The sequence below is a fragment of the Lissotriton helveticus genome, chromosome 9 (assembly GCF_964261635.1).
Source record: "Lissotriton helveticus chromosome 9, aLisHel1.1, whole genome shotgun sequence".
NCBI lineage: Eukaryota > Metazoa > Chordata > Amphibia > Caudata > Salamandridae > Lissotriton > Lissotriton helveticus.
This window is the reverse complement of record NC_136070.1, coordinates 1,143,073,978-1,143,087,424: the sequence shown is the minus strand read 5'-3', so window position 1 is coordinate 1,143,087,424 and position 13,447 is coordinate 1,143,073,978.

Sequence of the window (13,447 nt, the reverse complement as noted above, 5' to 3'; positions counted from 1 at the left end):
AAGAGGCTGTCAGTAAAAGAATAATTACTGCATGTAAAAACCAAATAGATAGGTGTTTAAACCCTTCTACAGCACCAAAAGAGATTATGATCAATTTCGAAGAAATTCTGTTGAAAATAAGAAATGAACTAACCAACCCCTACAAAGCCAATAAAGCCCCTAGAACAGGATGGTTTGACACAGAATGCACTAAAGCATATTCCGAACTAAAGAAGGCCTTAACGAAAAAAGATAGAAATAGACAAGAGGTAACTAATTTACGAAAAATCTACAAACTGGCAATCAGGAAAAGAAAAACGGACCTGAAAACAAACCTCTGGACACAACTGTTAAAAAGCAGTTCTCTAAAAGACAGCGCAGCGTTCTGGAAAATAGTAAAAAATCCTTTTTTAAAAGATAACAATAATGAGCCCTCCTTGGCTGTAGCAATAAATGCACAGGATTGGGTGCAATATTTTTCAGGAGTATTTGGACATGATGAATCTGCAGACTTAACTGCTCAGGGATCTCTTCCGCCTGTGAATTATCCAATAGCCATTCACTTTACATTGAATGAAACAACAAAAGCCTTAAAATCGGCCAAAACAGGCAAAGCACCAGGACCTGACTCCGTCCCAATGGATTTTTATAAACTTTTACCTGATCTTTGGTCTCCTCTCCTTAACAAGGTACTAAATGCGGCAAAGAACACTAACCTCCCAGACTCTTGGTCCACCTCGATACTGGTCCCTATCTTTAAGAAAGATAATAGGGACAGTCCTTCTTGTTACCGCCCAATCTCCCTCCTGGATTCGATCGGAAAGATGGTGGGGCGCATACTTCTCGATCGTCTCCAGGAGTGGTCAAAAGAACATGGAGCGCTTTCAGATCTGCAATATGGTTTCAGGGCCGGACTGAGTACCGTGGATCAAGTGCTAAATTTAACATTGCTGGCTGGAAAATACGTCAAAGCAAAGAGTTCCTGCTTACATATGGTCTATGTCGACCTCACAGCAGCCTTTGACTGTGTCCAACATTCCAAACTCTGGAGAATAATGCTGCAAATGGGGATTGAACCATCAATCGTTGACTTTCTCCGCGAATTATATACTGGCGCCACTGGAAAGGTCAGATTTGGGACAGGAGGACAACTGACAGACAGTTTTCCCATACAGAAGGGGGTCAGACAAGGGTGCGTACTGGCCCCCTTCTTATTCACGCTCTATACCAATGTCCTTGAGAATGCAATGCTAAAGGACGTAAAAGATCTCCCTGAAGTAGGTCGTCGGCAGATTCCCGCATTATTATACGCCGACGACGCGGTAATTCTTGCTCAAACCCCTGTCCAACTTCAACGGGCTCTAAACAACTACAGCTCCTTCATGACCAGCTTAAATTTGAAAATTAACATCAAAAAAACGTACCTGATGCATGCAGGTACCAAGGGGAAAAAAACAAAAACTATATACGTGGATAACGTACCCCTCGCAAGAACAAAAACGTACCCTTACCTAGGCATCACCATAGACGAGGCCTTCAATTGGAAAGATGCAGTAAACTCTTGAAAATTGTCCCTCATAAGAACCATAGGGGCATTAAAAGCTTTTTCCCTCCGTCTTGGAAAAAGGCCCCCGACCGAAATGATCAAGATCTATAATGCTAAATGCATAAGTACTGCTACCTTTGGAGCAGGGGTATGGGGAACGACAAACGTCGAGCAACTGCAAAAAATCGAAAATTCCTTTTTCAGATTTTTACTGGCTGTCCCGAGAAGCACAACAACGTATGGATGTCATCCCGAACTCGGGGTGGAATTTATTAGTGACATTATTAAAATTCAACCAATCATGTTATGGAGCAGAATATGGGCCACGGATGAGTGTCACCTCACAAGATCAATAATCCAGGACTGTCTGAAATTAGACAACAGGAGAGAGATAAAATGGTTGGCCTATGTGGAATCCTTTTTTACAGATATTGGTATCCGGAGGTTTTTTGATGATCCATTTTCAGTGGCAGACATATCAAAAAAAGAACTGAAAACAATCTGTATGTCGCATCTATCTCAACTTCGGCTAATGACAGAAATAAGGAAGCCATCAGTCCAGCATTGTCTAATGATTCAGCTGATCCCTACCATCCAACCCTACCTGCAGTTTGATTTAACACAACATGAAAAGTTCCTTCTCACACGTTTTAGGTTTAATTTATATCACTATTTGGTTTTGTTTCCCAAACAAAACGATTGGACACATAACATTTCAGTATGCCCTTGTGACTCAATGTCACCCCAGTCCACTATTCATGTCTTATTTTTTTGCAAATTTTATATACCATTACGTAAAAGATGGATAATACCAGTACTTAAAGTCTTAAAAATCCGTAGATGCCGCCCCGCTTACCTGGCACTACAATTTCTGGAAAACTACCTGATGTCCAAATCGGTCGTACAATATCTTAAACTTTGTATCAGACATAGACTGAATTTATGATCAAAGATGACGCTCTCTATTTCCTTTTATATGTATCGTTTGATTCAAAATGAATGCATTTTAAAATATTTATTGTGCTTTTATGTACTTTTATGGTTTTCAAAGAAAAAGGAAACCGAATAAAGTTGATTTGATTTGAACCTCTGCGGACTCTTCAGCGCATGTCAGTTACAGACCGACCTCCCTCCCACCATTCCTGGCCAAGGTCTTACAGAAAATCATCAACAGACACCTCACCAACTAGCTCAATTATCACCAACTCGTCTACGGGACTCAGTCTGGTTTGATACGAAACCACATCACAGGAACATCTCTCATCGCTGCCATGGATGACATCAGCATAACCTCTCTGCAGTATTTGATGCAGGTTCCCGCCCCATCCTCCTGTCATCCAACACATACATGACTGCTGAGTCCAAGGACATGCACTCTTATGGGTCTACTCCTTCCTTATTGTAAGTACCCAGTTAGACAGCCTGCCGCCGTACACCTGACTCTTCCAATCTAATCTGCAGAGTTCAGCAAGGATTTTCCCTGAGCCTGTCCCTTTTCAATGCATACATGAGCCTCTAGTCAGCATCATCTGCTCTCACGATATCCGCGTCCTCTTCTATGCCGACAACACGAGTCATTTGCTCCCTCACAGACAAGTACCCGGATCAAATTGAATGCCCGCATGACTGGAATCACCTGCTAGATGAAGACCAACTGTCTAAAGCTGAACACCGACAAAACTGTTTGACTCCACCTGGTGGCCAACAAAGCTAGGATCGAAATCCACACTCACCACTCACTCCAAGAACCTTGAGATTATCATAGACCGTAAACTCTACATGACCGCTGACCAAGTCAATGCTGTCAAGCCAATGTTTTCACCGATTCATGCTTTCATACCCTGAAGATGAGGAGGAAGATTTTCAAATGGCCCCGAAAACCATCATGCATGCCTCAGTCACAAGCAAGCTGCACTACGGGAACACCCTCAATGCCAGGATCAACAAAAAAGCTCACCAGAAGGCTGCTGACCACTCAGAACTTGGTGGCCAGAATCACTTTTAACCCTCCTCGTCGCACTCACATCATACCACACCTGAAGGAACTCTAGTTGTTCCTCATTCATAAACTAGCACAATTTAAATTCCTTACACTTTCAAGGCACTACATAACACTGGTCCAGTATACCTCAGCAATTGCATCTGCTTTCACAAACCTTCGAGACGCCTCCACTCCTTGGGACTCCTTGTACAAATCCCATGCTTACGGAAAACCAGATGGCGGTCGAGTCTTCTACAGCGTTCCTAAAGTGTGGAACAATCTGCCAGTATATATGAGTCTCCTCCTCACTTCTTGAGTACTGCAAGAAGCTGACGACCTGGCTTTTCGATTAGATCCTCTAGGCCCTAGATGTGACTAGACTCACACCTTCTCAGTGCCAGGATACCCTCCCAGGTGATGGTGCGCTCTACAAATCTATATAATATAATGTGATCTAACTTGAATTTCTGCTGGATGTCTGTGAAAAAATAAAATCCAAGGATGAGTGTTTTGCACTGTGGATGTAGTAAGCTGGCTCTTTATACAGTAGACCAAAAAGAGGTACATTGTGTAAAGAGTCCAGGCAAATGCCAAAGGAATTACAGAGGCACAAATAACACCTCAAATACTCTCTTTTGTGGTAGTAGGGGCGAGCGGTTAGGCATATCGGAGGGTAGTGTAAATGCATGTATTGCATACACAAAGGCAGTAAGTGAGGCACAGACTCAAAGATATCCGACATCAATTTATAAAAATAACGCATACTTTTATATAAATTTAGATCCCAAGCTGATTGGGATCGGGTAAGTACTTTTCAAGTAATGAATCTTTATGCATTTTATGGACCAACAATGTTATCCTATGGATGTAAAATGTATTGCATTCGGGTATTTGTCAGCGACTTATGGGACTATTCTTCTGGACTTAATACTAGTATGGGGCAAGGTCCAAGGTCATGCTAACAGGTCACCTCTGGAAACTCTTGGGCGTCTGGGTGCAGAGGTGTCTCACAGCGTTGGGTGTCCCATTCACTTCAATGGGAGGATAGTCCTGTTACAAAGAGCCTGCAAGCTGGGACTGGGGCACCAGACCGGGGTAACCCACAGGGGGGGGGGGCTTGACCCTTGAGATCCTCAGGCACTGGGGGCACCGTTAGTCCACTTATCCTTTGGCTATAGGGCTTGGATGCAGTGATGTCTTTTGCATCGGGATTCTGTGCTGCAGTCACTCGCGGTTGGAGGGGGCCTGCAAAAAGAGGCTGCACGCAGTGACTGGAACTCGGTTTGGATTTTGTGGTCTCGGAACCCCGTTGGCACCCGTCACCTCTCTTGGACTTAGTACCTTGAGCACGGCTGCATAGGTGCTTAGAGGCGTCTGGTGGCAGCGGTCACAGACTCACTCTTTGTCTTGGTTTCTGCTGCAGAAGGGCAAATAGGACAGCTGGGCCATTCATGATGTGGGTCTCACTGAAGTCCCTCGACATGCAGGTCGTCCTCATTCCTTGGCATTGGTGTTGGGTCTGGACAGAACAAGCCCTGGTTGCTGCAAGGAATCCAGAACCCCAGGGATTGGTACTGTGCGTCTCGGTCAGTCCTGACATCCTCACACTTGGTGGGAGGACAGAGCTGACCTGTAGGAGCACTGCTACCTCATCTTGTGTGGCTGCTGTGTGGTAGACTCTGTCGACAGCAGGTCGGTATACCGGGGCTAGCTTCTTTGGTGTTGCAACTGCAGGGGAGTAGCCCCTCAACTCTAAGGGACTTCCTTCGGCAATTTGCAAAGCACTGACAACCCTCTGGGTTTCTTGAGGTCTGCACAGCGGCAAGACAAATTAGTTGCTCCACGAAGGTCGGGTGCAGCAGAAAAGCAAGTAAAGTGCATCGTGCTCCTCAGTTCTCAGGTCAGCAGTCTTCTTCTTTGTCTACTTATTCTTTTGAAGAGGGTTCTCCGAGCACTCAGATAATCCAATGGTTAAGTCGTTGTGTCAACCGTTCTTTTATTAGCCTTGTTCACTTTCAGCCCTTATATTAGGGCTTCCTCTTGCCAACATGTGTATCACTGCAAGTATAACAGCAGAATTCCTCAGGGCTCAAATGTAAATAACGTTCGTATTATAGAGAGGAAACTCTCTGAGTAGTTATAACCCCAAGGACCATTACATAGGGAAACCCGATGTGTGTTGTAACCGGTCATATAGAGTGCAACCTAAATGTAGTGTTAATCATAAGTCATGTAGGGAGAATAGTAAAAGGTGCACAATTTAGTGAGTGTACGTGGGGAAATCATACATATTAAGTATTGGGTGCCACACTCCAAAAATGTGAATGCAGTTTCCTGTTAAGGTGCGATTATGTTAGTCTGTTGACAACAACTCTTTCCAAGTATAGGAATTGAAGCTCACCTCGTTCTCAATGTATTCTAAGAATTCTGATCTTGATGTCATAACTCTATCTTGTCCATACAGTCCAGATGATCATTGAATCAGTAGTCTACTCTAAAAGTTGGCCGCAAAACAATAAGCAGATGTTACCTGACATATAACTGAAGTACTGTATGTATAATGGCAATATAAGGCGATGTATCATACCTTAAATTTACCAAACGTGTTGTGTGGAGAATGGGTGTGGTTATAGGGTCATGGTCTGTAATGGAAATACCAACATGTATATCTAATGCAAGGTATATGTGAGCAATAAGTACAAATTAAAAAGCTAGCAGTATGGCGTCCGATGGGACATATCCATATTGTAGCCCTCCATATGTACAAGTTAGTATTTGTATTATAATTATCGCATATAGGCGTTGAGGCGAGTCATGTGCATTACCTGTGGTCAAGATTTTACCGTTCACGCTGTATCAATATAATATCTGCGATAAGCATGTGACAGAAAGTAAGTACATTGCGAATATAATTGACCATGTAGCATGTACATCTGTTTTCCGGATAATAGGTAAATCACATGCTAGCACCGGTGCAGTGATATTGCGCTCCCCAGAGGTATATTTAGATTGGTAGTCTGCAAGTCCCATAAACAAAGTTTGCAGTAAAAAGAAAAAAAGAACATGTCCAGTATATCCTATCAGCCCCGGCGTTCAGGGCTCAGTACATACATGCAAGTCCGCTCTCCCTAATGTTGAGACTACGGCTAAGAGTCCTCCGACTGGTGCTTTCCGCCATAGTAGAAGTGGCCCGTGCAGTGTCGGTTCTTAGGTGTGCTGCATTTACGCCATTTTGGAAATGTATTTTATGCGAGTAAGAAATTAAGGTAGGATAATTTTGGCATCAAGACCAATGCAAAATAAAAGAAACTGTGGCGGCCATATTGTAATGTTTATTAGTGGTTACAAAAGTCAATGTGCAGATGGATACAAAGAAGTCAAATTGGATCTCCGCTGTTATTTGTGTGAGCAGTCTGATTGAAGCCGTATATGAGACTGTATGTTGTCAATTGTGTATTGGATGTTAGCGATATCACGTAAAATCATGAAAGATAATCAAATCAAGGCTGGGTGTTGAGTTAGTGAGAGACCGATGGGAAAAGAGATTAATTTTCCTAATAATTACTAATTATCATATAACCAGTTATCGGGTTCTACACATTTGTCCATTGAACATCATATATTTCAGGTCTTGCTGTGGTATCGCATTGGTAGTGTCTATATTTGAAATGACATGATACATCTCAGAAGTAGATTCAATGTAACACTTAGTATATACATTTCAACAGAACTCTTAATACACACACGGGTATCCCATAGGTAGTGTCTATATTTGAAACAACCTAATACATCTCATAAACAATGGTAATGGACCCTGTGATGGGTCAATAACTACTATGAGAGTTTCCTCTCTATAATACAAATGTTATTTATATTATAGCCCTGAGAAAGTCTGCTGTTACGATTGCAGCGATAGACGAAACACGTGTTGGCAAGTGTAAGTCCTATTGTAAGGACTGAAAGTGGACATGGCTAATAAAATATCTGTTGACACAACGAATTCACCATTGGATCATGTTTGTGTGTGTCAGGGAACTCTCTTGAATTCAACTTGGGAAATTATTTTTCCGATAAGAGGAAGACTAGGTGGCTCTCCCTCCTCCAGAGCACCAAACGATACATGGATATTTATGAAACCGACTTTTATGCATACATACTACTTGTACTGAGTGAGTTGTGTGCACCCACATACCCAGCCACCTTCCTTTCTCTTTATCACTTCTTTTGGTCTGTAGAAATCTCAAGTTCTGGTATCAGGGTGTCCCTTAAATACTCAATTTAGGGGCATTAAGTGGAGTGGGGGTTAGTAGCCAAGAGGCTACTTACTCCTGCGGTCACTATGCCCCCTACATGACCTCTGCCTGTGGGAAGTGGGCATAACACAGTCCCAGAGCTCCTACGTGGGTCAACACAAAGATGGCCACTTCTGAAAAGTCGTACCCACTTCAGGTTAGGCCACCTTATGGGTGGTACTAGCCTGGGCGTGGGCATGCCTACCTGACTAGCAAATTTTCCCACCTGTCCAGGTGCCACAGGGCTCTGGACAAAGGGGGTCAGCTTGCTCTCTGGTGAGTGGAGTCAGATTCGCAATTCAAAGGCGGCAACTTCTTTGAAGCTTTGCAGCCTAAGAAGGCTAATCAAAAGGTCATCCTGCCTAAGGGGGTGTGACACCCTCTTCCCAGACAGGGTTTGTTCCTGACCTCCTGAGAGCAAAATACTCTCACCCTAGGAGATCAGAAACTTGTCTCGGTGATAGGCTGAGAGAAATGAGTCAGCCAACACACCGGAGGTTGATAGGTTTTCAGGGGACACCTCTAAGGTGCCCTCTGGGTGTATGTATCAATAAATTGGAACCTGGAATCATTGTGGGCTTATTTTTTGTGTTCAAATATTTTATTGTATTTCAGACAAAAAGGTATACAGTTGAATGATAATGCTATTCAACCATGAATGATGCGGTACATGGTGCACATAACCTATAACAGTAGTCTCAATCGAATGTCAGATAAAAGATAAGATGTAATAGTGCAAAAGTAGTAGATCGAGCCTGCCATACGATTACTACAGAATACAACGTAAAGGCCCAAGGGTATCGTGACGTGTGTAGCCTGAAGTCAACCATTTGGCACAATACTATGAAGTGCGGGAAAGGATGTATTGCCTGTTAGCTAAGATATACCAAGTAGGAAAAAGGTAGTGGGGAAGGAGGAAAGCAGAGGGGGGGTTTAGTGGTGTGATGAGATATCTGCTTCATGTTCATAGTTCCAAATTTTAGGAAGGGACCCAAAAGGATGTTGAACTGCAAGGCCCTGAGAGCTTAGTTCCATGTATCTATCCAGGGAGCGCCATACAGTGCTAGAGATTGGAGGTGCAAATTGTCTTCCCAAGTGGAGCATACGCGCTTCTCAAAGATATGACAGCCAAGCCCACCAGGCGTGGTATGCTAGATGTTGAAAAGATTTCCATTCTTTAAGTATGACTTTGACTGCAATGGTTAAAAGGAAGTCCTGCAGTGCCACAACAGTATTATCAAGGGGCAGAGGAGATGGTGAGGCCCAGCATAACCATGGAAAATGAAAAGGCAATGGTATATTAAAGATTATTGACAGATGCTTCTGAATAGAAATCCACTATGAGTCTAACAATTTGCACTTAAAGAACATGTGTTGTTATGTTCCAGGCTCTTAATTGCAGTTCAAACAAATGTCATTATCTCGTAGATTTAGTTTGTGTAGGCAGCCAGGGATTCAGTGAAAGAGATTCATTGTGAAGAATTTTGATTGAATGACAGATGGGGCAATTTTGTTACACAAAGATAATTTCCATATCAAATGCCTGGTATCTGGTGTAATGTAGCAGAAAGACCCCTTTGTCTAAATGTTTTGACCATTTGGCACAGGTAATTGAGGCCTGTGAGGACCAGACGATGGTTTGTAGATTGTGGATGCTATATGACCCAAACGTTGCCAGAGGAGCGTGGTTAGGGCACAGTGTATATAAAGGATGATTTTAGATTATCTAACACTGATTTTTAAGAATCTTTAGAAGTCCATGTTATTGAGATTGTAATTCCTAGAAAGGGAGTGGATCCTGATTAGTATCATGAAGGTCTCTAATTAGTCTGATACCTTTGGAGGCCCACTCTGATGCAATGCTAGGATCAAGATCAGTGTTGAGTTTAGGATTGAGCCATAATCTGGATTTATGAATAGGTTGCACAAGTCATCTGTCAAGGGTTTTCAACGCACTGGCCGTATCATAGAGAATACGGTGAGAGTGTGAAGTGGTAAATTTCAAAATTGTGATAAAAGAGGATGCCCTAAACGGAGAGCACAGTTTGCGTTCAGTATACACCCAGGGAGGAGTGTCTTGAGAATTTGGGAGAGACCAAGCCGCCCCTTGGACCGCTAGGAAGCCTGATTGGTATAGGTTCCAGTTCAGAAGACTACATCCCCTAACATGACCGGCTTCCTGAGAGACTTGTAGGAAATCTTTGCTCTCTTGCTGCTCCAAAGAAATGTACAGGTGAGTTTGTCAAGATCCTGGAAGAAAGAGGTGAAATGTTTTGAGGGAACTAAGGATGATATAAAATTCACTATTGGGGGTGATCCTCCTTTTGAGTGTTTGAAGTCTAACCCACCAGGATATATATTTGGGTGACCAGGCCATTAGAAGATCCCTGACTTTGGTGAAAGTGTTGGATTTGTTAAAAAGTACAGTAACTGTGAGATCCCTGGAAAACCATATCCCCAGATATTTGAGGCGTGTGGGTTGCCACTTAAACCCTGAGTCACCTAGGTGGAAAAGTAGGCAAAGTGGACCACAGTTGTGTCTTTATTTAGGGTATATACAGAGGCTTCTGAAAACATGTGGATAATGTTGATTATAAAAGGGATTGCTGATTCAACGTCTTCGGAAAAAATGAGGATGTCTGTGTATGCAGCTGTTTTAAACTTGTATGCCCCAGATTGGAAGCCTTTGATTTCAGAGTCTGCATTAAGTAGCCCGAGTGAAGGGTCCATGGATAGGAGTGAGGGTGAAAGAGTTCATCCTTGTCTCATTCCTTGGTGGAGGCCAGCGTAAGGAATGGTTGTGCCATTAATCCTAATATTCGCTTTGGAGTTTACATAGAGAGCCATGACCATGTTGATTAAAGAGTTACAGAGGTTATGAGACTCCAAAACTGCATGTAAAAAAGGTCAAGACACCTTGTCAAACACCTTTTCTGCGTCAAGAGCAATCGCTGCAGTCAGCAGTGAAGAGTCGAGCTTTCTCTAGAATGTGGCAAAAAGTATGAATGTTATCTCTTGCAAGCTGACCCTAACAAAACCTGTCTGGAAGTTATGGATAAGTTTGGGAATGTGACATTTCAGTCAATTGGCTAGGAGTTTTGCAAAGATTTTGTTCCTCCATATTCAGTAAAGAGATAGGGCAGACGTTTTTGGGATCCAAATGAGCCTTACCCTCCTTGTGAATGACCTTTGTGGTACCTCAGCAGCCGTTCCTGAAACCTTGGCCGACCGAGTGCAATAATCAAAAATGTTTTTAAGGTTGTTGATGATTGAGGTAGTGAAAGTCTTCTAAAAGGCGATGGGGTAGCCACTCAGGCAAGGTGCTTTCCCTGAGCGAATAGCCTTATTCGCTTTAACAATCTCCCCAATTTCAATTGGTTTATCCAAACACATTCTTTCTTCTTCGGTCAGTGTGGACATGGGAAGAGAATTGAGGAACTCTTGACAACTTCACCTGTCTCACTGCATGCACTTGTGCAGCTTCAATCACAGTATGCCCTTTTAGCTACTGTGTGCACTGTATGTGGTCACCCCAATTTGGTAATGCTGGCTGAATCGGTGGTCTGGAGATGTCAGCCCCCAAAAGCATGTCCACTGGATGGGAATTGCTCAGTGTGACAAGCCAATATTTGATCGCCACGATCTGTGCGCAGAGACTGATATGAGGGAACCAACACCAGCAGGGCTGTGCAGTGCTGTGCCCGAGAGCCACAGGTCCCAACACGTCAAAGCCTCCAGCAGGAGGCCGCGTCTATTAGCAGGAGCCACAGCATCAGGGTGGCAAGGACCAGAGTTGTTCCTGAGGAAAAGCTAATGGGGCTGCCATTTTGATAAGCTAGGAAGCCGTACGAAAGGGCAGTAAGGACCAATAGAGCTCGAGTGTACCGAGTGCCACAGTAAATAAATGCTTGCAGTTACGGGAACTTGTGTGTGTGTGTGACCGTAACTGGAACGAAGGCTGTCACACCTACTTAGTGCTGCTCACTGGGGGCCTCATTTATGAGAAGTGACGCATCGCTGCGTGAAAACAGCGATTCGTCACTTTTCATTGCATCCCTCCTAGCGACATGCTGGATGCATCATATTTACAATATGACGCATCATGTTGCAAGGAGTTACAGATACGTCAGTATTTTTGACGTATCTATGTACGCAAAAATTACACACTGCTGAAGTGTGTCACAAAAGTGACGCAACTCCAGCAATGGGTCATTACACATGGCATGGGCAAGTCCCATTGCAATGTGCCTGCATCAGCCTTATGCCTGCTGTGAGGCAGGCGTACGATATTGACGCATATGTGTCCTAGAAGTGACGCAGTGAAATCTCATAGATTTCATTGTGTCACTTCTACGAGGCTTACTTGCGTCAAAACACCCACCCTGCATACATTATACCTGGCACAGGTATAATGTGGTGCAGGGGTTTACAAAGTGACGCATCTACCTAGATGCGTCACTTTTTAAATATGACACAACATGACACATTTTTTACCCTTCTGGTGATTTGTGCTCTAAAATAGCAATAAACTTGATTATAAAAAAAGCCCCATGGTCGATACTGCAGTCTAACGCCGCCATTTTGATGCAACCGAGGTGGAAAGAGCAAGTCGGGAAAAACGTTTCATCCAGAGAAGTTCAGGGACATTCATTTACTTCTCCATAGTCCCGCAATATTCCTCATACTGTACGTGAGCTTGATTCACGTTAGTTGTTCCGGGTGGCGTCTCTGTACTGGAGGTGTTGCTGAGCTCAGAAATGAGCAGCCATCTTTGCAGCACACCAAGCCACTCCCCAGTGTGGGCTTATTTATACAAGATGTTTGATACCAGACACCATGTTTCAGTGAAGCCATTATGCAGCTGGGGAACACGTTTTTACCAGTTCCCAGTGCATACCTTAAGATGGCTTCCTTGCTCACTTGAAATAACTAGCAATAGAACAAGACATCACTGGGGCATATCTGCTCATGAAAATCTGTCCTCACATAAAATATAACACACCCTGCTTTGGACTCAAAGGCGTGCTGTAGGGGTGACTTACATATATTAGATGCAGAGACTTTAGCATGACACACAGGGATGTGTTATGTCATGTTTTCACTCAGAGTTTGCACGATGTCACGCAGCCTGCAATGGCAGTCTGTGTGGAATTTGTATGGGGGTCCCTTAGGGTGGCATAAAATATGCTGCAGCCCTTAGTACCCCTGCCCTAGGTAACTGGAGTACCATTTACTAGGGATTTACAGGGGTGCGAAAGTCCTTAGCCAACTGCAGCACAATTAGACTTTACCGTGTTGTAGGGCAGGAGCACTGGCACTGAGGTCTGGTTAGCAGGCCTCAGTGCATTGCCAGAGTCGAAAATCAGAATCTTGTAACTAAAATGGGGCAAAAAGTGAGAGGGGAGTAACTGCAACAAAAGCCCAGTTCTCTACAGTGGATATTAATTTAGGTATTATGTAAACTGAGTATATAGGAAGCCCAACCCGCCTGTTAAAAATGAGAAGAGCAGAACATTTAAGGCCGATTAAAAATAATGATGAAGAATACTTCCACCACAGCTTATGTGGAACTATGAAAATTGTATGGTAAACGATTATACTGTTATACTGTTTGTAATGTTAAATCGAATATAACGAGAGAAAATATCT